Source organism: Heterodontus francisci, chromosome 41 (genome assembly GCF_036365525.1).
Source record: "Heterodontus francisci isolate sHetFra1 chromosome 41, sHetFra1.hap1, whole genome shotgun sequence".
Taxonomy (NCBI): domain Eukaryota; kingdom Metazoa; phylum Chordata; class Chondrichthyes; order Heterodontiformes; family Heterodontidae; genus Heterodontus; species Heterodontus francisci.
The window spans coordinates 652,623-672,387 of record NC_090411.1 but is presented as its reverse complement, the minus strand read 5'-3'; positions in this window follow the sequence as shown (position 1 = coordinate 672,387).

Genomic DNA, 19,765 nt, shown 5'->3' with positions numbered 1-19,765 from the left:
CAGAGAGTGTCATAGACTTTTAGAGAAATTCAGAGAGTGTCACGGAATGTCAGAGAGTATCAGAGAGCTTCAGAGAGTGTCAGAGAGTGTCTGAGATAGTAGAGAGTTTCAGAGAGAGTCAGAAAGTGTCTGAGAGTGTCAGAGAGTTTCAGAGAGTGTCAGAGAGTTTCAGAGACATTCTGATAGTGTCAGAGAGTGCCTGAGAGTTTCTGACAGTTTCTGAGTGTATCGGAGAGACTCAGAGAATGTCACAGATTTTCAGAGAGTGTCACAGAGTGTCAGAGAGTTTCAGAGAGTTTCAGAGAATGTCAGAGAGTGTCAGAGAGCTTCAGACAGTGTCAGGGAGAGTCAGAGAGTGTCAGAGAGTTTCAGATAGAGTCAGACAGTGTCTGAGATTGTCAAAGTGTGTCAAAGAGTTTCAGAGAGTGTCAGAGAGTGTCAGAGAGCTTCAGAGAGTGTCAGGGAGTGTCAGAGAGTGTCAGAGAGTTTCAGAGAGTGTCAGACAGTGTCTGAGAGTGTCAAAGAGTGTCAAAGTGTTTCAGAGGGTGTCAGAGAGTGTCAGAGAGTGTCAGAGAGTTTCAGAGAGTGTCAAAGAGTTTCAGAGAGGTTCTGAGAGTGTCACAGAGTGCCAGAGAGTTTCTGAGAGTTTCTGACTGTGTCGAAGTGTGTCTGCGGGAGTCAGAGAGTATCTGAGAGTGTCACAGAGTGTCAGAGAGTGTCAGAGAGTGTCAGAGAGCTTCAGAGAGTGTCAGGGAGTGTCAGAGATTTTCAGAGAGTGTCAGAGAGTGTCAGAGTGTGTCTGAGAGATTCAGAGAGTGTCAGAGACTGTCAGAGAGTTTCAGAGAGTTTCAGTGAGTGTCAAAGAGTTTCAGAGAGTGTCAGAGAGTGTCAGAGAGTTTCAGAGATTTTCTGAGAGTGTCAGAGAGTGCCAGTGGGTTTCTGAGAGTTTCTGAGAGTTTCTGAGAGTTTCAGAGAGTGTCAGAGAGTTTCTGAGAGTTTCTGAGTTTGTCAGAGAGTGTCAGAGAGTGCCCGAGATTTTCAGAGAGTGTCACAGAGTGTCAGAGAGTGTCAGAGACTTTCAGAGAGTTTCTGAGTGTTTCTGAGAGTTTCAGAGAGTTTCAGAGAGCTTCAGAGAGTTTCAGAGAGTGTCAGAGCCTGTCAGAGAGTTTCAGAGAATGTCACGGAGTGTCAGAGAGTTTCAGAGAGCTTCAGAGAGTGTCAGAGAGTGTCAGAGAGTGTCAGAGACTTTCAGTCAGTTTCAGAGAGTGTCAGAGACTTTCAGAGACAGTCAGACACTGTCTGAGACTGTCAAAGAGTGCCAAAGTGTTTCAGAGAGTTGCAGAAAGAGTCAGAGAGTTTCTGAGTGTTTGTGAGTTTGTCGGAGAGTGTCAGAGATTGTCCGAGAGTGTCAGAGAGTATCAGAGAGTGTCAGAAAGTTTCAGAAAGTGTCAGATATTGTCAGAGAGATTCAGAAAGTGTCAGAGAGTGTCAGAGAGTGGCTGAGAGTGTCAGAGAGTTTCAGAGAGTGTCAGAAAGTTTCAGAAAGTGTCAGATATTGTCAGAGAGATTCAGAAAGTGTCAGAGAGTGTCAGAGAGTGGCTGAGAGTGTCAGAGAGTGTCAGAGAGTTTCAGAGCGTGTCAGAGATTGTCAGAGAGTATCAGAGAGTTTCAGAGATTGTCAGAGAATGTCAGAGAGTGTCTGAGAGTTTCAAAGAGTGTCAGAGAGTTTCAGAGAGTGTCAGAGAGTTTCTGAGAGTTTCTGAGTTTGACAGAGAGTGTCAGAGATTTCCTGAGAGTGTCAAAGAGTGTCAGAGAGTGACAGAGACTTTCAGGGAGTTTCTGAGAGTTTCAGAGAGTTTCAGAGACTTTCGGAGAGCTTCAGAGAGTTTCAGAGAATGTCAGAGAGTGTCAGATAGTTTCAGAGAGCTTCAGAGAGTGTCAGAGGGTGTCAGAGAGTGTCAGAGAGTTTCAGTCAGTTTCAGAGAGTGTCTGCGAGTTTCAGAGAGATTCAGACAGTGTCAGAGAGTGTCAAAGAGTGTCAAAGTGTTTCAGAGAGTGTCAGAGAGTGTCACAGAGAGTCAGAGAGTTTCGGAGATCTTCAGAGATTTTCAGAGAGTGTCACAGAGTTTCAGAGAGTGTCAGAGATTGTCAGGGTGTTTCAGAGAGTTTCAGAGAGTGTCACAGAGTTTCGGAGAGATTCAGAGATATTCACAGAGTGTCAGAGAATGTCAGAGAGTGTCAGAGAGTTTCAGAAAGTGTCAGATAGTGTCAGAGAGTTTCAGAAATTATCTGTGAGTGTCAGAGTGTGTCAGAGCGTTTCAGAGACTGTCAGAGGGCTCTGAGATTTTCTGAGTGTGTCAGAGAGTGTCAGAGAGAATTCAGAGAGTGCCAGAGAGTGTCGGAGAGTTTCAGAGATTGTCACAGAGTGTCAGTGAATGTCAGAGAGTTTCAGAGAGTGTCAGATAGTGCCAGTGAGTGTCAGAGAGTATCAGAGAGTGTCAGCGAGAGTCGGAGAGTATCAGCGAGTGTCAGAGAGTATCAGAGAGTGTCAGCGAGAGTCAGAGAGTGTCAGAGAGTTTCAGAGAGTGTCAGAGACTGTCAGAGACTTTCAGAGTGTGCCAAAGAGTGTCAGTGTCAGAAAGTGTCAGACAGTGTCAGAGAGATACACACTGTGTCACAGAGTGTCAGAGAGTGTCCGAGATTTTCAGAGAGTGTCAGATAGTGTCAGAGAGTGTTAGAGAGTTTCAGAGAGTGTCAGAGACTGTCAGAGAGTTTCAGAGAGTTTCAGTGAGTGTCAAAGAGTTTCAGAGAGTGTCAGAGAGTGTCAGAGAGTTTCAGAGATTTTCTGAGAGTGTCAGAGAGTGCCAGTGGGTTTCTGAGAGTTTCTGAGAGTTTCTGAGAGTTTCAGAGAGTGTCAGAGAGTTTCTGAGAGTTTCTGAGTTTGTCAGAGAGTGTCAGAGAGTGCCCGAGATTTTCAGAGAGTGTCACAGAGTGTCAGAGAGTGTCAGAGACTTTCAGAGAGTTTCTGAGTGTTTCTGAGAGTTTCAGAGAGTTTCAGAGAGCTTCAGAGAGTTTCAGAGAGTGTCAGAGCCTGTCAGAGAGTTTCAGAGAATGTCACGGAGTGTCAGAGAGTTTCAGAGAGCTTCAGAGAGTGTCAGAGAGTGTCAGAGAGTGTCAGAGACTTTCAGTCAGTTTCAGAGAGTGTCAGAGACTTTCAGAGACAGTCAGACACTGTCTGAGACTGTCAAAGAGTGCCAAAGTGTTTCAGAGAGTTGCAGAAAGAGTCAGAGAGTTTCTGAGTGTTTGTGAGTTTGTCGGAGAGTGTCAGAGATTGTCCGAGAGTGTCAGAGAGTATCAGAGAGTGTCAGAGAGTGTCAGAAAGTTTCAGAAAGTGTCAGATATTGTCAGAGAGATTCAGAAAGTGTCAGAGAGTGTCAGAGAGTGGCTGAGAGTGTCAGAGAGTTTCAGAGAGTGTCAGAAAGTTTCAGAAAGTGTCAGATATTGTCAGAGAGATTCAGAAAGTGTCAGAGAGTGTCAGAGAGTGGCTGAGAGTGTCAGAGAGTGTCAGAGAGTTTCAGAGCGTGTCAGAGATTGTCAGAGAGTATCAGAGAGTTTCAGAGATTGTCAGAGAATGTCAGAGAGTGTCTGAGAGTTTCAAAGAGTGTCAGAGAGTTTCAGAGAGTGTCAGAGAGTTTCTGAGAGTTTCTGAGTTTGACAGAGAGTGTCAGAGATTTCCTGAGAGTGTCAAAGAGTGTCAGAGAGTGACAGAGACTTTCAGGGAGTTTCTGAGAGTTTCAGAGAGTTTCAGAGACTTTCGGAGAGCTTCAGAGAGTTTCAGAGAATGTCAGAGAGTGTCAGATAGTTTCAGAGAGCTTCAGAGAGTGTCAGAGGGTGTCAGAGAGTGTCAGAGAGTTTCAGTCAGTTTCAGAGAGTGTCTGCGAGTTTCAGAGAGATTCAGACAGTGTCAGAGAGTGTCAAAGAGTGTCAAAGTGTTTCAGAGAGTGTCAGAGAGTGTCACAGAGAGTCAGAGAGTTTCGGAGATCTTCAGAGATTTTCAGAGAGTGTCACAGAGTTTCAGAGAGTGTCAGAGATTGTCAGGGTGTTTCAGAGAGTTTCAGAGAGTGTCACAGAGTTTCGGAGAGATTCAGAGATATTCACAGAGTGTCAGAGAATGTCAGAGAGTGTCAGAGAGTTTCAGAAAGTGTCAGATAGTGTCAGAGAGTTTCAGAAATTATCTGTGAGTGTCAGAGTGTGTCAGAGCGTTTCAGAGACTGTCAGAGGGCTCTGAGATTTTCTGAGTGTGTCAGAGAGTGTCAGAGAGAATTCAGAGAGTGCCAGAGAGTGTCGGAGAGTTTCAGAGATTGTCACAGAGTGTCAGTGAATGTCAGAGAGTTTCAGAGAGTGTCAGATAGTGCCAGTGAGTGTCAGAGAGTATCAGAGAGTGTCAGCGAGAGTCGGAGAGTATCAGCGAGTGTCAGAGAGTATCAGAGAGTGTCAGCGAGAGTCAGAGAGTGTCAGAGAGTTTCAGAGAGTGTCAGAGACTGTCAGAGACTTTCAGAGTGTGCCAAAGAGTGTCAGTGTCAGAAAGTGTCAGACAGTGTCAGAGAGATACACACTGTGTCACAGAGTGTCAGAGAGTGTCCGAGATTTTCAGAGAGTGTCAGATAGTGTCAGAGAGTGTTAGAGAGTTTCAGAGAGTGTCAGAGACTGTCAGAGACTTTCAGAGAGTGTCACAGAGTGTCAGTGAGTGTCAGAGAGTTTCAGAGAGTGTCTGAGAGTTTCAGAGAGTTTCTGAGAGTTTCTGAGAGTGTCAGAGAGTTTCAGAGAGTTTCAGAGAGCTTCAGTGTGTTTCAGCGAGTGTCGGAAAGTTTCGGAGTGCCAGAGAGTGTCAGAGCCTTTCAGAGAGTTTCAGAGAGTGTCACAGAGTGTCAGAGAGTATCAGAGAGCTTCAGAGAGTGTCAGACAGAGTAGAGAGTTTCAGAGAGAGTCAGACAGTGTCTGAGAGAGTCAAAGAGTGTCAAAGGGTTTCAGAGAGTGTCAGAGAGTTTCAGAGACTTTCTGAGAGTGTCAGAGAGTGCCTGAGAGTTTCTGACAGATTCTGAGTGTGTCGGAGAGTTTCATAGAGTTTCAGAGAGTGTCACAGAGTGTCAGAGAGTGTCAGAGAGTTTCAGAGCGCGTCAGAGATTGTCAGATGGTTTCAGAGAGTTTCAGAGAATGTCAGAGTGTGTCAGAGAGTGTCAGGGAGTGTCAGAGAGTGTCAGAGAATGTCAGAGAGTTTCAGAGAGTGTCACAGTGTCAGAGAGTTTCAGAGAGTGTCAGAGAGTGTCAGAGAGTTTCAGAGAGTGTCAGAGAGTTTCTGAGAGTTTCTGAGAGTGTCGGAGATTTTCAGAGAGTTTCAGAGATTTTCAGAGATTGTCCGAGAGTGTCAGAAAGATTCAGAGAGATTCAGAGAGTGTCAGGGAGAGTCAGAGAGTGTCAGAGAGTTTCAGAGAGTGTCAGAGAGTTTCAGCGAGTGTCAGACAGTATCTGAGAGTGTCAGAGAGTGTCAGAGAGTTTCAGAGAGTGTCAGAGAGTGTCCGAGAGTGTCAGAGAGTATCAGAGAGAGCCAGAGAGTGTCAGAGAGTGTCAGAGAGTGTCAGAAAGTTTCAGATAGTGTCAGAGAGATTCAGAGAGATTCAGAAATTGTCAGAGAGTGTCAGAGAGTGTCAGAGAGTGTCAGCGAGTTTCAGAGCGTGTCAGAGATTGTCAGAGAGTATCAGAGAGTTTCAGAGAGTGTCAGAGAGTTTCAGAGAGTGTCAGAGAATGTCAGAGAGTGTCAGAGAGTTTCAGAGAGTGTCAGAGATTTTCTGAGAGTTTCTCAGCTGGTCAGAGAGTGTCAGAGATTTTCAGAGAGTATCACAGAGTGCCACGGAGTGTCAGAGACTTTCAGAGAGTTTCTGAGAGTTTCTGAGAGTTTCAGAGAGTTTCAGAGACTTTCAGAGAGCTGCAGACAGTTTCAGAGATCGTCAGAGCCAATCAGAGAGTTTCACAGAGTGTCACAGGGCGTCAGAGAGTTTCAGAGAGTTTCAGAGAGTGTCAGAGTGTGTCAGAGAGTTTCAGTCAGTTTCAGAGAGTGTCAGAGAGTTTCAGAGAGAGTCAGACAGTGTGTGAGAGTGTCAAAGAGTGTCAAAGTGTTTCAGAGAGTGTCAGAGAGTTTCAGAGAGTTTCAGAGAGTTTCAGAGAATGTCAGAGAGTCTCAAAGACTTTCTGAGAGTGTAAGAGAGTGCCAGAGAGTTTCTGAGTGTGTCGGAGAGTGTCAGAGAGTGTCAGAGATTGTCAGAGAGTGTCAGAGAGTTTCAGAGAGTTTCTGAGAGTTTCTGAGAGTGTCAGAGAGTTTCAGAGAGTTTCAGAGAGCTTCAGTGTGTTTCAGAGAGTGTCGGAAAGTTTCGGAGTGCCAGAGAGTGTCAGAGCCTTTCAGAGAGTTTCAGAGAGTGTCACAGAGTGTCAGAGAGTATCAGAGAGCTTCAGAGAGTGTCAGAGAGTGTCAAAGAGAGTAGAGAGTTTCAGAGAGAGTCAGACAGTGTCTGAGAGAGTCAAAGAGTGTCAAAGGGTTTCAGAGAGTGTCAGAGAGTTACAGAGAGTTTCAGAGAGTTTCTGAGAGTGTCAGAGAGTGCCTGAGAGTTTCTGACAGATTCTGAGTGTGTCAGAGAGTGTCATAGAGTTTCAGAGAGTGTCACAGTGTGTCAGAGAGTTTCAGAGAGCTTCAGAGAGTGTCAGAGAGTGTCAGATAATTTCAGACAGTTTCAGAGAGTGTCAGAGAGTTTCAGAGAGTTTCAGACAGTGTCTGATAGTGTCAAAGAGTGTCAAAGTGTTTCAGAGAGTGTCAGAGAGTGTCAGAGAGTTTCCGAGAGTTTCAGAGAGTGTCAGAGAGTCTCAGAGACTTTCTGAGAGTGTCAGAGAGTGCCAGAGAGTTTTCTGAGAGTTACTGAGTGTGTCGGAGAGTGTCAGAGAGTGTCAGAGAGTGTCACAGAGTTTGAGAGAGTGTCAGGGAGTTTCAGAGAGTTTCAGAGATATTCACAGAGTGTCGGAGAATGTCAGAGAGTTTCAGAGACTGTCAGAGGGCTCTGAGATTTGCTGAGTGTGTCAGAGAGTGTCAGAGATTTTCAGAGAGTGTCAGAGAGTGTTAGAGAGTTTCAGAGAGTGTCAGAGGGCTCTGAGATTTTCTGAGTGTGTCAGAGAGTGTCAGAGATTTTCAGAGAGTGTCAGAGCCTGTCAGAGAGTTTCAGAGAGTGTCACAGGGTGTCAGACAGTTTGAGAGAGCTTCAGAGAGTGTCAGAGAGTGTCAGAAAGTGTCAGAGAGTGTCAGGGAGTTTCAGAAAGTGTCAGAGCGAGTCAGAGAGTTTCAGAGGGTGCCAGAGGGTTTCAGAGAGTTTCAGAGAGTGTCAGAGAGTTTCAGAGATTTTCAGAGAGTGTCAGAGAGTGTCAGAGAGTGTCAGAAAGTGTCAGAGAGTGTCAGAGTGTGTCAGGGAGTTTCAGAAAGTGTCAGAGCGAGTCAGAGAGTTTCAGAGGGTGCCAGAGGTTTTCAGAGAGTTTCAGAGAGTGTCAGAGAGTTTCAGTCAGTTTCAGAGAGTGTCAGAGAGTTCAGAGAGAGTCAGACAGTGTCTGAGAGTGTCAAACAGTGTCAAAGTGTTTCAGAGAGTGTCAGAGAGTTTCAGAGAGTTTCAGAGAATGTCAGAGAGTCTCAAAGACTTTCTGAGAGTGTAAGAGAGTGCCAGAGAGTTTCTGAGAGTTTCTGAGTGTGTCGGAGAGTGTCAGAGAGTGTCAGAGATTGTCACAGAGTTTCAGTGAGTTTCGGAGGTCTTCAGAGATTTTCAGAGAGTGTCACAGAGTTTCAGACAGTGTCAGAGAGTGTCAGGGAGTTTCAGAGAGTTTCAGAGAGTGTCACAGAGTTTCGGAGAGTTTCAGAGATATTCACAGAGTGTCAGAGAATTTCAGAGAGTGTCAGAGAGTTTCAGAAAGTGTCAGATAGTGTCAGAGAGTTTCAGAAATTATCTGTGAGTGTCAGAGTGTGTCAGAGAGGTTCAGAGACTGTCAGAGGGCTCTGAGATTTTCTGAGTTTGTCAGAGAGAGTCAGAGAGTTTCAGAAAGTGTCACAGAGTGTCAGTGAGTGTCAGACAGTTGCAGAGAGTGTCAGATAGTGTCATTGAGGGTCAGAGAGTATCAGAGAGTTTCAGAGAATGTCAGAGAGTCTCAAAGACTTTCTGAGAGTGTAAGAGAGTGCCAGAGAGTTTCTGAGTGTGTCGGAGAGTGTCAGAGAGTGTCAGAGATTGTCAGAGAGTGTCAGAGAGTTTCAGAGAGTTTCTGAGAGTTTCTGAGAGTGTCAGAGAGTTTCAGAGAGTTTCAGAGAGCTTCAGTGTGTTTCAGAGAGTGTCGGAAAGTTTCGGAGTGCCAGAGAGTGTCAGAGCCTTTCAGAGAGTGTCACAGAGTGTCAGAGAGTATCAGAGAGCTTCAGAGAGTGTCAGAGAGTGTCAAAGAGAGTAGAGAGTTTCAGAGAGAGTCAGACAGTGTCTGAGAGAGTCAAAGAGTGTCAAAGGGTTTCAGAGAGTGTCAGAGAGTTACAGAGAGTTTCAGAGACTTTCTGAGAGTGTCAGAGAGTGCCTGAGAGTTTCTGACAGATTCTGAGTGTGTCAGAGAGTGTCATAGAGTTTCAGAGAGTGTCACAGTGTGTCAGAGAGTTTCAGAGAGCTTCAGAGAGTGTCAGAGAGTGTCAGATAATTTCAGACAGTTTCAGAGAGTGTCAGAGAGTTTCAGAGAGTTTCAGACAGTGTCTGATAGTGTCAAAGAGTGTCAAAGTGTTTCAGAGAGTGTCAGAGAGTGTCAGAGAGTTTCCGAGAGTTTCAGAGAGTGTCAGAGAGTCTCAGAGACCTTCTGAGAGTGTCAGAGAGTGCCAGAGAGTTTTCTGAGAGTTACTGAGTGTGTCGGAGAGTGTCAGAGAGTGTCAGAGAGTGTCACAGAGTTTGAGAGAGTGTCAGGGAGTTTCAGAGAGTTTCAGAGATATTCACAGAGTGTCGGAGAATGTCAGAGAGTTTCAGAGACTGTGAGAGGGCTCTGAGATTTGCTGAGTGTGTCAGAGAGTGTCAGAGATTTTCAGAGAGTGTCAGAGAGTGTTAGAGAGTTTCAGAGAGTGTCAGAGGGCTCTGAGATTTTCTGAGTGTGTCAGAGAGTGTCAGAGATTTTCAGAGAGTGTCAGAGCCTGTCAGAGAGTTTCAGAGAGTGTCACAGGGTGTCAGACAGTTTGAGAGAGCTTCAGAGAGTGTCAGAGAGTGTCAGAAAGTGTCAGAGAGTGTCAGGGAGTTTCAGAAAGTGTCAGAGCGAGTCAGAGAGTTTCAGAGGGTGCCAGAGGGTTTCAGAGAGTTTCAGAGAGTGTCAGAGAGTTTCAGAGATTTTCAGAGAGTGTCAGAGAGTGTCAGAGAGTGTCAGAAAGTGTCAGAGAGTGTCAGAGAGTGTCAGGGAGTTTCAGAAAGTGTCAGAGCGAGTCAGAGAGTTTCAGAGGGTGCCAGAGGGTTTCAGAGAGTTTCAGAGAGTGTCAGAGAGTTTCAGTCAGTTTCAGAGAGTGTCAGAGAGTTCAGAGAGAGTCAGACAGTGTCTGAGAGTGTCAAAGAGTGTCAAAGTGTTTCAGAGAGTGTCAGAGAGTTTCAGAGAGTTTCAGAGAATGTCAGAGAGTCTCAAAGACTTTCTGAGAGTGTAAGAGAGTGCCAGAGAGTTTCTGAGAGTTTCTGAGTGTGTCGGAGAGTGTCAGAGAGTGTCAGAGATTGTCACAGAGTTTCAGTGAGTTTCGGAGATCTTCAGAGATTTTCAGAGAGTGTCACAGAGTTTCAGACAGTGTCAGAGAGTGTCAGGGAGTTTCAGAGAGTTTCAGAGAGTGTCACAGAGTTTCGGAGAGTTTCAGAGATATTCACAGAGTGTCAGAGAATTTCAGAGAGTGTCAGAGAGTTTCAGAAAGTGTCAGATAGTGTCAGAGAGTTTCAGAAATTATCTGTGAGTGTCAGAGTGTGTCAGAGAGTTTCAGAGACTGTCAGAGGGCTCTGAGATTTTCTGAGTTTGTCAGAGAGAGTCAGAGAGTTTCAGAAAGTGTCACAGAGTGTCAGTGAGTGTCAGACAGTTGCAGAGAGTGTCAGATAGTGCCATTGAGGTTCAGAGAGTATCAGAGAGTGTCAGCGAGAGTCAGAGAGTGTCAGAGAGTTTCAGAGAGTGTCAGAGAGTTTCTGAGAGTTTCTACGTTTGTCACAGAGTGTCAGAGACATTCAGAGGGCACTGAGATTTTCTGAGTGTGTCAGAGAGTGTCAGAGAGTTTCAGAGAGTGTCAGAGATTTTCAGAGAGTGTCACAGACTGTCAGAGAGTGTCATAGAGGGTGTGAGACTGTCAGAGAGTTTCAGAGAGTGTCAGATATTTCAGTGAGTGTCAGAGAGTATCAGAGATTGTCAGCGAGAGTCAGATAGTGTCAGTGAATGTCAGAGAGTATCAGAGAGTGTCAGCGAGAGTCAGAGAGTGTCAGAGAGTGTAAGGGAGTGTCAGATATTTTCAGAGAGTGTCACAGAGTGTCAGAGAGTGTCAGAGCGTGTCAGAGACTTTCAGAGAGTTTCAGAGAGTTTCTGAGAGTTTCTGAGATTTTCAGAGAGTTTCAGAGAGCTTCAGAGAGTGTCAGAGCCTGTCAGAGAGTTTCAGAGAGTGTCACAGTGTGTCAGAGAGTTTCAGAGAGCTTCAGAGAGTGTCAGAGAGTGTCAGATAATTTCAGACAGTTTCAGAGAGTGTCAGAGAGTTTCAGAGAGTTTCAGACAGTGTCTGATAGTGTCAAAGAGTGTCAAAGTGTTTCAGAGAGTGTCAGAGAGTGTCAGAGAGTTTCCGAGAGTTTCAGAGAGTGTCAGAGAGTCTCATAGACTTTCTGAGAGTGTCAGAGAGTGCCAGAGAGTTTTCTGAGAGTTACTGAGTGTGTCGGAGAGTGTCAGGGAGTGTCAGAGAGTGTCACAGAGTTTGAGAGAGTGTCGGGGAGTTTCAGAGAGTTTCAGAGATATTCACAGAGTGTCGGAGAATGTCAGAGAGTTTCAGAGACTGTCAGAGGGCTCTGAGATTTTCTGAGTGTGTCAGAGAGTGTCAGAGATTTTCAGAGAGTGTCAGAGAGTGTTAGAGAGTTTCAGAGAGTGTCAGAGGGCTCTGAGATTTTCTGAGTGTGTCAGAGAGTGTCAGAGATTTTCAGAGAGTGTCACAGAGTTTGAGAGAATGTCAGGGAGTTTCAGAGACTTTCAGAGATATTCACAGAGTGTCAGAGAATGTCAGAGAGTTTCAGAGACTGTCAGAGGGCTCTGAGATTTTCTGAGTGTGTCAGAGAGTGTCAGAGATTTTCAGAGAGTGTCAGAGAGTGTTAGAGAGTTTCAGAGAGTGTCACAGAGTGTCAGTGATTCTCAGAGAGTTTCAGAGAGTGTCAGATAGTGTCAGTGAGTGTCAGAGAGTATCAGAGAGTGTCAGCGGAGGCAGAGAGTGCAGCGAGTGTCAGAGAGTGTCAGAGAGTTTCAGAGAGTGTCAGAGAGCTTCAGAGAGTGTGACAGAGTGTCAGAGAGTGTCAGAAAGTGTCAGAGAGTTTCAGAGAGTTTCAGAGAGTTCCTGAGATTGTCAGAGAGTTTCAGAGAGTTTCAGAGAGCTTCAGTGTGTTTCAGAGATTGTCAGAAGGTTTCAGAGAGTGTCAGAGAGCTTCAGAGAGTGTGACAGAGTGTCAGAGAGTGTCAGAAAGTGTCAGAGAGTTTCAGAGAGTTTCAGAGAGTTCCTGAGATTGTCAGAGAGTTTCAGAGAGTTTCAGAGAGCTTCAGTGTGTTTCAGAGAGTGTCAGAAGGTTTCAGAGAGTGCCAGAGAGTGTCTGAGAGTGTCTGAGAGAGTCATAGAGTTTCTGAGAGTTTGTGAGTTTGTCAGAGAGTGTCAGAGATTGTCTGAGAGTGTCAGAGAGTATCAGAGAGTGTCAGAGAGTGTCAGAGATTGTCAGAGAGTGATAGGAAGTTTATGGAAGTGTAAGATAGTGTCAAAGAGTTTCAGAAAGTGTCAGAGAGTGTCAGAGAGTGTCTGAGACTGTCAGAGAGTGTCAGAGAGTTTCAGAGCGTGTCAGAGATTGTCAGAGAATTTCAGAGAGTGTCAGAGAGTTTCTGACAGTTTCTGAGTTTGTCAGAGAGTGTCAGAGAGTGTCAGAGATTTTCAAAGAGTGTCACAGAGTGTCAGAGAGTGTCAGAGACTTTCAGAGAGTTTCTGAGAGTTTCAGAGAGTTTCAGAATGTTTCAGAGAGTGTCAGAGCCTGTCAGAGAGTTTCAGAGAGTGTCACAGGGTGTCAGACAGTTTGAGAGAGCTTCAGAGAGTGTCAGAGAGTGTCAGAAAGTGTCAGAGAGTGTCAGAGAGTGTCAGGGAGTTTCAGAAAGTGTCAGAGCGAGTCAGAGAGTTTCAGAGGGTGCCAGAGGGTTTCAGAGAGTTTCAGAGAGTGTCAGAGAGTTTCAGAGATTTTCAGAGAGTGTCAGAGAGTGTCAGAGGGTTTCTGAGAGATTAAGAGAGTTTCAGAGAGTGTCAGAGAGTTTCAGAGAGTTTCAGTGAATGTCAAAGAGTTTCAGAGAGTGTCAGAGAGTTTCAGAGATTTTCTGAGAGTGTCAGAGAGTGCCAGTGGGTTTCTGAGAGTTTCTGAGAGTTTCTGAGAGAGTCAGAGAGAGTCAGAGAGTTTCTGAGAGTTTGTGATTTTGTCAGAGAGTGTCAGAGATTGTCCGAGAGTGTCGGAGAGTATCAGAGAGTTTCAGAGAGTGTCAGAAAGTTTCAGAAAGTATCAGATAGTGTCAGAGAGATTCAGAAAGTGTCAGAGAGTTTCAGAGAGTGTCTGAGAGTTTCAGAGAGTGTCAGAGAGTTTCAGAGCGTGTCAGAGATTGTCAAAGAGTATCAGAGTGTTTCAGAGAGTTTCAGAGAGTGTCAGAGAATGTCAGAGAGTGACTGAGAGTTTCAGAGAGTGTCAGAGAGTTTCAGAGAGTGTCAGAGAGTTTCAGAGAGTTTCTGAGTTTGTCAGAGAGTGTCAGAGACTTTCAGAGAGTTTCTGAGTGTTTCTGAGAGTTTCAGAGAGTTTCAGAGAGCTTCAGAGAGTTTGAGAGAGTGTCAGAGCCTTTCAGAGAGTTTCAGAGAGCTTCAGAGAGTTTCAGAGAGTGTCAGAGCCTGTCAGAGAGTTTCAGAGAATGTCACGGGGTGTCATAGAGTTTCAGAGAGCTTCAGAGACTGTCAGAGAGTGTCAGAGAGTGTCAGAGAGTTTCAGTCAGTTTCAGAGAGTGTCAGAGAGTTTCAGAGAGAGTCAGACACTGTCTGAGAGTGTCAAAGGGTGTCAACGTGTTTCAGAGAGAGTCAGAAAGAGTCAGAGAGTTTCTGAGAGTTTGTGAGTTTGTCAGAGAGTGTCAGAGATTGTCCGAGAGTGTCAGAGAGTATCAGAGAGTGTCGGAGAGTGTCAGAAAGTTTCAGAAAGTGTCAGATAGTGTCAGAGAGATTCAGAAAGTGTCAGAGAGTGTCAGAGAGTGGCTGAGAGTGTCAGAGAGTGTCAGAGAGTTTCAGAGCGTGTCAGAGATTGTCAGAGAGTATCAGAGAGTTTCAGAGAGTGTCAGAATGTTTCAGAGAGTGTCAGAGAATGTCAGAGAGTGTCTGAGAGTTTCAGAGAGTGTCAGAGAGTTTCAGAGAATGTCAGAGAGTTTCTGAGTTTGTCAGAGAGTGTCAGAGAGTGTCAGAGACTTTCAGAGAGTTTCTGAGAGTTTCAGAGAGTGTCAGAGCCTTTCAGAGAGTTTCAGAGAGTGTCACAGAGTGTCAGAGAGTATCAGAGAGCTTCAGAGAGTGTCAGAGAGTTTCAGAGAGAGTAGAGAGTTTCAGAGAGAGTCAGACAGTGTCTGAGAGAGTCAAAGAGTGTCAAAGGGTTTCAGAGAGTGTCAGAGAGTTACAGAGAGTTTCAGAGACTTTCTGAGAGTGTCAGAGGGTGCCTGAGAGTTTCTGACAGATTCTGAGTGTGTCGGAGAGTGTCATAGAGTTTCAGAGAGTGTCACAGTGTGTCAGAGAGTGTCAGAGACCTTCTGAGAGTTTCTGAGATTTTCAGAGAGTGTCAGAGAGTTTCAGAGAGTGTCTGAGAGTGTCAGAGAGTGTCAGAGAGTTTCTGAGAGTTTCTGAGTTTGTAAGAGTGTGTCAGAGATTGTCAGAGAATTTCAGAGAGTGTCACAGAGTGTCAGAGAGTGTCAAAGAGTGTCAGAGAGTTTCAGAGAGTTTCTGAAAGTTTCCGAGAGTGTCGGAGATTTTCAGAGAGTTTCAGAGATTTTCAGAGATTGTCCGAGAGTGTCAGAAAGTTTCAGAGAGATTCAGAGAGTGTCAGGGAGAGTCAGAGAGTGTCAGAGAGTTTCAGAATGTGTCAGAGAGTTTCAGCGAGTGTCAGACAGTATCTGAGAGTGTCAGAGAGTGTCAGAGAGTTTCAAAGAGTGTCAGAGATTGTCCGAGAGTGTCAGAGAGTATCAGAGAGATCCAGAGAGTGTCAGAGAGTGTCAGAGAGTGTCAGAGAGTGTCAGAAAGTTTCAGAAAGTGTCAGATAGTGTCAGAAAGATTCAGAAGGATTCAGAAGTTGTCAGAGAGTGTCAGAGAGTGTCAGAGAGTGTCAGCGAGTTTCAGAGCGTGTCAGAGATTGTCAGAGTGCATCAGAGAGTTTCAGAGAGTGTCAGAGAGTTTCAGAGAGTGTCAGAGAATGTCAGAGAGTGTCAGAGAGTGTCAGAGAGTTTCAGAGAGAGTCAGACAGTGTCTGAGAGTGTCAAAGAGTGTCAAAGGGTTTCAGAGAGTGTCAGAGAGTGTCAGAGAGTGTCAGAGAGTTTCAGAGAGTGTCAAAGAGTTTCAGAGAGTTTCTGAGAGTGTCAGAGAGTGCCAGAGAGTTTCTGAGATTTTCTGAGTGTGTCGACGTGTGTCTGCGGGAGTCAGAGAGTATCTGAGAGTGTCACAGAGTGTCAGAGAGTGTCAGAGATTTTCAGAGAGTTTCAGAGATGTTCAGAGAGTGTCACAGAGTGTCAGAAAGTTTCAGAGAGTGTCAGGGAGTTTCAGAGAGTGTCAGAGAGTGTCAGGGAGTTTCAGAGAGTTACAGAGTGTCACACAGTGTCAGAGAGTTTCAGAGAGATTCAGAGAGTGCCTGAGAGTTTCTGACATTTTCTGAGTGTGCCGGAGAGTGTCAGAGAGTGTCAGAGTGTTTCAGAGAGTGTCACAGAGTTTCAGAGAGTGTCAGAGATTTTCAGAGAGTTTCAGAGATCTTCAGAGAGTGTCAGTGAGTGCCACAGAGTGTCAGTGAGTGTCAGAGCGTTTCAGAGATTGTCAGACTGTGTCAGATAGTGTCAGTGATTGTCAGAGAGTATCAGAGAGTGTCTGCGAGATTCAGAGAGAGTCATCGAGTGTCAGAGAGTGTCAGAGAGTTTCAGAGATTGTCACAGAGTGTCAGAGAGTTTCAGAGACTTTCAGAGAGCTTCAGAGTGTTTCAGAGAGTGTCGGAAAGTTTCAAGAGAGTGTCAGAGAGTTTCATAGACTCTTAGAGAAATTCAGAGAGTGTCACGGAATGTCAGAGAGTATCAGAGAGCTTCAGAGAGTGTCAGAGAGTGTCTGAGATAGTAGAGAGTTTCAGAGAGAGTCAGAAAGTGTCTGAGAGTGTCAGAGAGTTTCAGAGAGTGTCAGAGAGTTTCAGAGACATTCTGATAGTGTCAGAGAGTGCCTGAGAGTTTCTGACAGTTTCTGAGTGTATCGGAGAGACTCAGAGAATGTCACAGATTTTCAGAGAGTGTCACAGAGTGTCAGAGAGTTTCAGAGAGTTTCAGAGAGTGTCAGAGAGCTTCAGACAGTGTCAGGGAGTGTCAGAGAGTGTCAGAGAGTTTCAGATAGAGTCAGACAGTGTCTGAGATTGTCAAAGTGTGTCAAAGAGTTTCAGAGAGTGTCAGAGAGTGTCAGAGAGCTTCAGAGAGTGCCAGGGAGTGTCAGAGAGTGTCAGAGAGTTTCAGAGAGAGTCAGACAGTGTCTGAGAGTGTCAAAGAGTGTCAAAGTGTTTCAGAGGGTGTCAGAGAGTGTCAGAGAGTGTCAGAGAGTTTCAGAGAGTGTCAAAGAGTTTCAGAGAGGTTCTGAGAGTGTCACAGAGTGCCAGAGAGTTTCTGAGAGTTTCTGAGTGTGTCGAAGTGTGTCTGCGGGAGTCAGAGAGTATCTGAGAGTGTCACAGAGTGTCAGAGAGTGTCAGAGAGTGTCAGAGAGCTTCAGAGAGTGACAGGGAGTGTCAGAGATTTTCAGAGAGTGTCAGAGAGTGTCAGAGTGTGTCTGAGAGATTCAGAGAGTGTCAGAGAGTGTCAGAGAGTTTCAGAGAGTTTCAGTGAGTGTCAAAGAGTTTCTGAGAGTGTCAGAGAGTTTCAGAGAGTGTCAGAGAGTTTCAGAGATTTTCTGAGAGTGTCAGAGAGTGCCAGTGGGTTTCTGAGAGTTTCTGAGAGTTTCTGAGAGAGTCAGAGAGAGTCAGAGAGTTTCTGATAGTTTGTGATTTTGTCAGAGAGTGTCAGAGATTGTCCGAGAGTGTCAGAGAGTATCAGAGAGTGTCAGAGAGTGTCAGAAAGTTTCAGAAAGTATCAGATAGTGTCAGAGAGATTCAGAAAGTGTCAGAGAGTTTCAGAGAGTGTCTGAGAGTTTCAGAGAGTGTCAGAGAGTTTCAGAGCGTGTCAGAGATTGTCAGAGAGTATCAGAGAGTTTCAGAGAGTTTCAGAGAGTGTCAGAGAATGTCAGAGAGTGTCTGAGAGTTTCAGAGAGTGTCAGAGAGTTTCAGAGAGTTTCTGAGTTTGTCAGAGAGTGTCAGAGACTTTCAGAGAGTTTCTGATTGTTTCTGAGAGTTTCAGAGAGTTTCAGAGAGCTTCAGAGAGTTTCAGAGAGTGTCAGAGCCTTTCAGAGTGTTTCAGAGAGCTTCAGAGAGTTTCAGAGAGTTTCAGAGCCTGTCAGAGAGTTTCAGAGAATGTCACGGGGTGTCATAGAGTTTCAGAGAGCTTCAGAGAGTGTCAGAGAGTGTCAGAGAGTTTCAGTCAGTTTCAGAGAGTGTCAGAGAGTTTCAGAGAGAGTCAGACACTGTCTGAGATTGTCAAAGGGTGTCAAAGTGTTTCAGAGAGTGTCAGAAAAAGTCAGAGAGTTTCTGAGAGTTTGTGAGTTTGTCAGAGAGTGTCAGTGATTGTCCGAGAGTGTCAGAGAGTATCAGAGAGTGTCGGAGAGTGTCAGAAAGTTTCAGAAAGTGTCAGATAGTGTCAGAGAGATTCAGAAAGTGTCAGAGAGTGTCAGAGAGTGGCTGAGAGTGTCAGAGAGTGTCAGAGAGTTTCAGAGCGTGTCAGAGATTGTCAGAGAGTATCAGAGAGTTTCAGAGAGTGTCAGAGTGTTTCAGAGAGTGTCAGAGAATGTCAGAGAGTGTCTGAGAGTTTCAGAGAGTGTCAGAGAGTTTCAGAGAATGTCAGAGAGTTTCTGAGTTTGTCAGAGAGTGTCAGAGAGTGTCAGAGACTTTCAGAGAGTTTCTGAGAGTTTCAGAGAGTGTCAGAGCCTTTCAGAGAGTTTCAGAGAGTGTCACAGAGTGTCAGAGAGTATCAGAGAGCTTCAGAGAGTGTCAGAGAGTGTCATAGAGAGTAGAGAGTTTCAGAGAGAGTCAGACAGTGTCTGAGCGAGTCAAAGAGTGTCAAAGGGTTTCAGAGAGTGTCAGAGAGTTACAGAGAGTTTCAGAGACTTTCTGAGAGTGTCAGAGAGTGCCTGAGAGTTTCTGACAGATTCTGAGTGTGTCGGAGAGTGTCATAGAGTTTCAGAGAGTGTCACAGAGTGTCAGAGAGTGTCAGAGTGTTTCAGAGCGCGTCAGAGATTGTCAGATGGTTTCAGAGAGTTTCAGAGAATGTCAGAGTGTGTCAGAGAGTTTCAGAGAGATTCAGAGAGTGTCAGGGAGTGTCAGAGCGTGTCAGAGAATGTCAGAGAGTTTCAGAGAGTGTCACAGTGTCAGAGAGTTTCAGAGAGAGTCAGAGAGTGTCAGAGAGTTTCAGAGAGTGTCAGAGAGTTTCTGAGAGTTTCGGAGTTTGTAAGAGAGTGTCCGAGAGTGTCAGAGATTTTCAGAGAGTGTCACAGAGTGTCAGAGAGTGTCAGAGACCTTCTGAGAGTTTCTGAGATTTTCAGAGAGTGTCAGAGAGTTTCAGAGAGTGTCTGAGAGTGTCAGAGAGTGTCAGAGAGTGTCAGAGAGTGTCAGAGAGTGTCTGAGAGTGTCAGAGAGTTTCAGAGAGTTTCTGAAAGTTTCTGAGAGTGTCGGAGATTTTCAGAGAGTTTCAGAGATTTTCAGAGATTGTCCGAGAGTGTCAGAAAGTTTCAGAGAGATTCAGAGAGTGTCAGGGAGAATCAGAGAGTGTCAGAGAGTTTCAGAATGTGTCAGAGAGTTTCAGCGAGTGTCAGACAATATCTGAGAGTGTCCGAGAGTGTCAGAGAGTTTCAAAGAGTGTCAGAGAGTGTCCGAGAGTGTCAGAGAGTATCAGAGAGATCCAGAGAGTGTCAGAGAGTGTCAGAGAGTGTCAGAAAGTTTCAGAAAGTGTCAGATAGTGTCAGAAAGATTCAGAGAGATTCAGAAGTGGTCAGAGAGTGTCAGAGAGTGTCAGAGAGTGTCAGCGAGTTTCAGAGCGTGTCAGAGATTGTCAGAGAGTATCAGAGAGTTTCAGAGAGTGCCAGAGAGTTTCAGAGAGTGTCAGAGAATGTCAGAGAGTGTCAGAGAGTGTCAGAGAGTTTCAGAGAGTGTCAGGGAGTGTCAGAGAGTGTCAGAGAGTTTCAGAGAGAGTCAGACAGTGTCTGAGAGTGTCAAAGGGTTTCAGAGAGTGTCAGAGAGTGTCAGAGAGTTTCAGAGAGTGTCAAAGAGTTTCAGAGAGTTTCTGAGAGTGTCACAGAGTGTCAGAGAGTGTCAGAGATTTTCAGAGAGTTTCAGAGATGTTCAGAGAGTGTCACAGAGTGTCAGAAAGTTTCAGAGAGTGTCACAGAGTGTCAGGGAGTTTCAGAGAGTTACTGAGTGTCACACAGTGTCAGAGAGTTTCAGAGAGATTCAGAGAGTGCCTGAGAGTTTCTGACATTTTCTGAGTGTGCCGGAGAGTGTCAGAGAGTGTCAGAGTGTTTCAGCGAGTGTCACAGAGTTTCAGAGAGTGTCAGAGATTTTCAGAGAGTTTCAGAGATCTTCAGAGAGTGTCAGTGAGTGCCACAGAGTGTCAGTGAGTGTCAGATCGTTTTAGAGATTGTCAGACTGTGTCAGATAGTGTCAGTGATTGTCACAGAGTATCAGAGAGTGTCTGCGAGATTCAGAGAGAGTCATCGAGTGTCAGAGAGTGTCAGAGAGTTTCAGAGATTGTCACAGAGTGTCAGAGAGTTTCAGAGAGTTTCAGAGAGTTTCAGAGAGTTTCTGAGATTTTCTGAGATTGTCAGAGAGTTTCAGAGAGTTTCAGAGAGCTTCAGAGTGTTTCAGAGTGTTTCAGAGAGAGTCGGAAAGTTTCAAGAGAGTGTCAGAGAGTGTCATAGATTTTTAGAGAAATTCAGAGAGTGTCACGGAATGTCAGAGAGTATCAGAGAGCTTCAGAGAGTGTCAGAGAGTGTCAGAGATAGTAGAGAGTTTCAGAGAGAGTCAGAAAGTGTCTGAGAGTGTCAGAGAGTTTCAGAGAGTGTCAGAGAGTTTCAGAGACATTCTGATAGTGTCAGAGAGTGCCTGAG